Below are 6,758 nucleotides of genomic sequence, written 5' to 3'. Positions count from 1 at the left end.
TATAATATGTCAATTTATCAAATTAATTACACAAAACACTTTGTAATAATGCAGAGTTCAGAATTTAAAGCCATTAAGCAGAATAAAATAATTGTTAAATACTTTATTTATTAAATTATTTTACTATATTGAACAAATATTAAATTCCAAACTTCCTTTGTAAAAACTGAGGTGGCCTGCCTAACTATGAATCACAGAAAGGGCCTCATAGTAACATGCTATTTAAGTATTGTTATAAGAGTGAGACTCCCCATCCATGATGACTCACAATTGGTTGGTTTGGTGGGAACCTTAAAAATCAGTTAATTTGTTTTTGACTTGTTATTAGATTTCGATCAATTTTCTAAATTAAATATTAATTATTCAATTTCATTTGTCTTTTTATATATTATTATAACATTAGATTTTCTTATAAAATAATGAAAATTGTTCAAAATATTTCTATAAATATTCTAGAAGATAGACTTGTAAAAATTATAATCAAGATATACATATCATACGAACAAATAAATTATAGATTGAATTTATTTTGAAAAATATTTTTTAAAATCTATAATTATTTTATTTTTATTATTATTAAATTATTTTTTGTTGAGAGAAAAGATAGTATGAGTCCCAATAGATGTTTAAAGTGATTCACAACATACAAGGAGTTGCTCGTATTCTATTTTCAACTTTTTAAAAAATATATTTTTGTGTTTTTTATGGAAAATTATGAAATACCAAATTAGTTTATCATCATGTCTTTTATAATCTCAATTCTCAAGTTTCAAAAAAATTGGGAAACAACTTTGTCCCATTCATACGAAAACAATAACATCGGTTCTGCACTATTAATTGTATTAAGTAACATGAAAACAAGTGAGACTAATAATAAGGATTTTCTAAATAATGTTTACGAAAATAATTCTTAAAAAATAATTTTAAAATAACTCTTAAAATTAGTTGACTTTCATGACCAATCTTGATAAGGGTACTATATAACTATATGCGAAGTCAAAGTTTTCATGTCTTAATTAACATTTCTTGAAATAATCTGTACCTAACCTGTAAGAAATTTATTATAAAATAACGTGTACGTAAACTGCTCATTGAAGTGGTCAAAGAACATTAAAAGCCAGCACACATTCAAATCACTTCCTATTATATTGAAACGTGGAGAGGAAGTATTGAATCCCGAGAGAATTATCATGACTATATAATGAATCATATATATGAAAGAAACACATCAAAAGGAGTAAGAAAATTGAAGGAGTTCTGTTTAGGACAAGAGAAGACGCTTCTATTCCAAAGAAGATGTGGCTGATCATGAAGGTTTTCCTCTTGCAAATTTTAGTGTTTCAACTTTTTGGTGGTGACATCCATTGCCAAGCTTCAACCCGTCGGCATACTTTTGTGGTAAATATTTTATATGATTTTGGCCTTAATGACACCTTTTGATCATAATATTTAGGGAGCAATATGACTCTCATTTTCTACGGTAGGATCCCTTACCCTGGTATCGTTGAGTCGTTCATGCATGGTATCAATTTCTAATTGGTTATACACTTGCATAAATGGATCCATGCAACTATTCATGCATGTAATATTTCTTTTGGGATGAGGTTGCATGGTTAACTTTTAATTGGTTGCAAGTGAGGGAAGCTTCATATACAAGACTTTGTAGCACCAAGGACATCTTAACAGTAAATGGACAATTTCCGGGACCAACTATACATGCTATGAAAGGAGAGACAATCATTGTCGACGTTTATAACAGGGGAAAAGAAAACATCACCATTCACTGGTAGGTCTTGAACATGTCTTAGAGAAAGAGCGGTGGCAACATGCCTACATGGCATACATTCTTTTATTTTTAAGATGGGGTTGCAATATATTGCTTTGCAAACAAAGTCAAATTTAAAACAATACTTTAGGGTTATTTGGTTCAGTTCCATTGAAATACAGTTGATGTTACTTGTTACTATGATAATATGTTGTTGCATTCCATCTTTTGTTAGTTCGAAAATAAGTACTAGTTTTAACGTATAGTTATTGTTTTGTAGGCATGGGGTGAACATGCCTAGATATCCATGGACAGATGGTCCTGAGTATATCACACAATGCCCAATTCAGCCAGGGTCAAAGTTTAGTCAGAAGATCATCCTTTCCTCTGAGGAAGGCACTTTATGGTGGCATGCTCACAGTGATTGGACCCGAGCCACCGTTCATGGAGCTATAATCATTTATCCCAAGAATGGAACCAAGTATCCTTTTCACAAACCTAACGCAGAATCTCTCATCATATTAGGTATAAGTGTTGTTACTTTTAAATGTTAATTTACATATTATGAATTAACCCGTGAAACAAAATCTAAAATTATTGGAGTTGTTGAAATGCAGGACAATGGTGGAAGAGTGATGTGAATGCGGTTCGAGATGAAGTGCTTGCAGTCGGAGCTGATGGCAATGCCTCTAATTCTTTATTGATAAATGGACAACCTGGTGATCTACTTCCATGCTCAAAATCAAGTACAAATTAAGTTTAACTTCCCATTTTAAAATTGTACACTATTTCATTTTCTTGTATGTTGACCATATTACTTTTTCTTATTAACATTAACATATTTAAAGCTTAATGCTAAGAAAGAGGACTATAGCTATGAGGATGGTAGAGCCATGATTTAACACATGAGAAAAGGCTATTTATAATATAATTTTGAACTATGGAGCCAAATTTACACCCCTGATCAATCAATCACTTCATAATTGGTGGATCCTCATGGAAACTTTTCCTTTTTCTTTTGGCTAGTCATAAGAATACAACTTTCCCTTTCTAATTGCAGACACATTCAAGCTAACGGTGGATCATGGAAAGACCTATCTACTTCGCATAATCAATGCTGCCTTGCACGAGCCTCTCTTCTTCTCCATTGCCAAGCATAAAATGATAGTGGTTGGAACAGATGGTAGCTACACGAAACCATTGACACAAGATTATATCACAATATTTCCTGGCTAAACCTTCGATGTCTTACTAGAAGCTAACCAACGTTCGGATCACTATTACATGGCGGCTATAACTTATTCCGAAGCCCCAACAGGTCTTAATATTTATGATAACACAACCACCACAGCTATTGTACAATACAAGGGAAACTACACTCCATCTTCACCTCCCTTCTTACCTCATTTACCTGCATACAATGACACAAATGCAACGCTTCAGGTCATGGCCAACCTCCGAAGCTTAGTAGATGCGGAACATCCTTGCAATGTCCCATTGAGCACGAGCACTAACCTGTTTTACACCGTTTCTTTAAACTCGTACCCATGCGTCAATGATTCATGTTTAGGGGCCAATGGGACGCGAACCGTCTCAAGTATAAACAACATAAGCTTTCATACCCCTACAATTGACATACTAGAAGCTTACTATTATAACATCACTGGTGTATATGGAGATAAATTTCCTAGCTTTCCACCACTAGTGTTCAATTTTACATATGATTATCTTCCATTAGTCTATCAATTGCCAAGCACCGGAACAGAAGTAAGGGTGCTCGAGTATAACTCCACAGTGGAGATTGTTTTTCAAGGGACAAACTTGGTTGGAGGGATAACCCACCCCATGCATCTCCATGGACAGAGTTTCTATGTTGTTGGATGGGGATTTGGGAATTTCGATGAAAATAGGGATCCTTTGCGCTACAATCTGGTGGATCCTCCCCATCAGAATACCATCTATGTTCCTAGGAATGGTTGGGCTACAATCAGATTCGAGGCATCCAACCCTGGTATGTTGCAAGCACTCATGTCCTTTATTAGAAAAAGAAAAAAAAAACCCTTGAAACTGCCAACTTGCAGATCAAGGAAATAATTTTTCTTAATATTAAAATTAAGTTAGGTGTAATGTTGTGTATTTTCTCTGTTGCAGGAGTGTGGTTCATGCACTGCCATATAGAACGCCATCTGAGTTGGGGCATGGAAACAGCGTTCATAGTGAAAAATGGTAAACACCCAGAAGCTCAAATGCTACCTCCTCCATCTGACATGCCGCCATGTTGAAGCTGCAAAGAAATAACATGCCAAAGATTTCATTGAATATTCGTGTTATTCAGCTTTCATGATTTATTTTCTGCTCATAAGAAGAATAATGTAAAGTCGTAGATATTGTCTAGTATTATTAACGTCAATTTCTTGGATTGTTAAAAGTCTATAAAGATAATGGAATTTGAATAATCTTTGAGATATGATATGGTGGAATTTTCCACGGAAGTCTTTGATTATGGAAAATAGAATTTGATGTTGTGTTCCTGTTTCAACCTTAATTAATTTCAATATGAACAGCTCATTAAATAGCTGAGTACAATGCTAAGAAGCCTCCCAATGCCATGTCCACAATAGTTAAAATAATTTGTATATAATTTATATTTTTACCTTCTATTTTAGTAACAATATCACAAAATCTACACCAAGATAAAGGAAAAGGAAAAAAAAAAATCACCGACCACAAATTGAGTTTAACCCCACACCAAAAGAACTCCAAATCTGTTTTTTAGTGATTTGATTACTTTTCAACTCCCATTTTTATTTTTTACTTTTTTTTATTTTACATTAAAGTAAACCCTTTCCTGCTTCTTTAAATTTAAAATAATAAAACAAATCACTGATTTTTGTAAAATAAAACATAGGACTTGATCATTTGAATTTATGGTATAGAGAAAAGCCACTTACCAATTAACTAAGTTGTTGCAATTGACCTAACTCTCCAATAAGTCAATAAATTAAGTTGGCAGGCAGGAAAGTTGTAAAGTCCAGTTGACATTTCAATGCTATTGAATTAAGAAATAAATTAATAAATTATTCATTGACCTTGTCTCATTTTCTTCCATCATTAGTAGCTGTGGCTAGAGTTGACGAAGCAGTCCATGACAATGTTAGAAGCGAAGAAAGGTGGAGAGAGGCCAAAATTTCACACTACCTATACCTAATAGATAGAGTTAAAGGAATAAATTTGGGCATGACCTAAAGTTGATGAAGCAGTGCATGACAATGTCAGAAGCGAAGATAGGTGGAGAGAGGCCAAAATTTTACGCTACCTATACCTAATAGATAGAGTTAAAGGAATAAATTTGGGCATGGCCTAATTATACTTTATAAACACTCAAAAATAATTGTAAAGAATTAAATCCCAAAAAATAAATAACAATAAATAAAATTTCATGAATTAAAAAATAAATTAATTGTGATTGAAATGTTTTTTATTTGTAATGTTTTTATCCATTTATAAATGATTTTAAAAAGAATCACATAGTATTTAAACGTAAATTTAAAAAAAATTAAGAAATTTTTAAGTGTCTTTTTGGATTTTTAAAATTGATTTTCAAATAAATTTAAATTTTATTTGGACTGACTTTTAAGAGTTAAAAATAAATAAAATTAAATTGAATAAAATTTTTTACACCTATTTAATTTTATTTTTTTTCAACTTATAACTTTTAAAAAATGTTTCATGTTGAAGTCATAAAAATGTTATTTCTTATAAGAATTTTATAATTCTATTTTTGTTTACATAAGGAGTTCTTTCATGTTTAATAAAACTTTTACAACATCAATATTACCCCTTAAAAATTATTACTTTAATTTTTATTTTTATTTTCCGTTAAAGCAAAAAATATGAAGCTATCCCGAATTTGACCTTACCATCCACCTAATTAATTTTTTTAAGAAAGTGTTTTTTTTTATATTTAGAAGGGCCTTTATTTATTTATTTTTAAATCATTCTCAAATGAAATTTATAAGAAAGAAAGAAAAAGTTTGCTCCTATATTAGAAAGAAATATAATTTTTAAAATGTGGATTGAAGTGATTATAGAACTTTGTTACATATTTAAAATTAGGATCTCCTAATTTCTCTCCTAATTTCTTATATCTCCAATCTTCAATATTCGTTCTTTATCTAAAATCTAATAGAAGGAATGGTTGTCCACTCATAATAGAGGACATGAAATATAATTTTGTTTTAGGTAACATCATTAGAATCAAAGAGTGAGGATCCAGATTTCTCCCGTGTATGGTATTTGACAGTGGTCCATATGAAATTTGTTTCTAGTCAAAGCATTTTTATTACCTAAAATTCTAGATGATGTTTGTTTTTTTGGTTCAATAGAAAAAGAAAAAAATATTTTATTTTTTTCTATTTAGTTAAAAATAACCTATTGATATCAACCAACATGACTAAATTGAATCTATTGATAACAAGTTCACTTCAGTTAATATCAACCGTAGAGATAGGATTAAAAAAAGAAAAAAACTAATATATATATATATATATATATATATATATATATATATGTATATATATATATATATAAACTCTTCTAGCAAACCCAATGATTAAACATAAATAATGATATTTTTAATGCTTAAACTATTTTCATATTTAATATTTGGTTTTAGTTTTACATTTTTACTTTATTTTATTATTAAGTCCCTATTTTTAGATTTAATATGTTTTTTTATAAATATTTTCTCTTAATTTTTACATATTTATATCAAATGTTGGAAGATGTCTTTCTATATAATTGGATACCATTTTATTTTTTTTATTTTTTTTTGCATAATTACCATATATTCCCCACCCTATGATTGCCCCATGGTTGACACATCATCTAATAAGAGAGCTTAACATGTTCTAGCCATTTTCATGCTAAAGAGGGGTCGACACATTGCTGCACATGCCCAAAAAATCAATCAAAAGTTGACTTCTAGCCTTGA

At 30.6% G+C, this 6,758-nt stretch overlaps 1 pseudogene; it reads left to right on the top strand.

Moving 5' to 3' along the window:
* Positions 1 to 1,296: 1,296 nt before the first annotated feature.
* On the top strand, positions 1,297 to 4,206 carry LOC100855349 (laccase-15-like; annotated as a pseudogene).
* Positions 4,207 to 6,758: the final 2,552 nt, after the last annotated feature.

Source organism: Vitis vinifera, chromosome 18 (assembly GCF_030704535.1).
Source record: "Vitis vinifera cultivar Pinot Noir 40024 chromosome 18, ASM3070453v1".
Lineage (NCBI taxonomy): Eukaryota > Viridiplantae > Streptophyta > Magnoliopsida > Vitales > Vitaceae > Vitis > Vitis vinifera.
The sequence above is the reverse complement of the archived record's forward strand: the minus strand, read 5'-3'. Positions and strand labels throughout refer to the sequence as shown.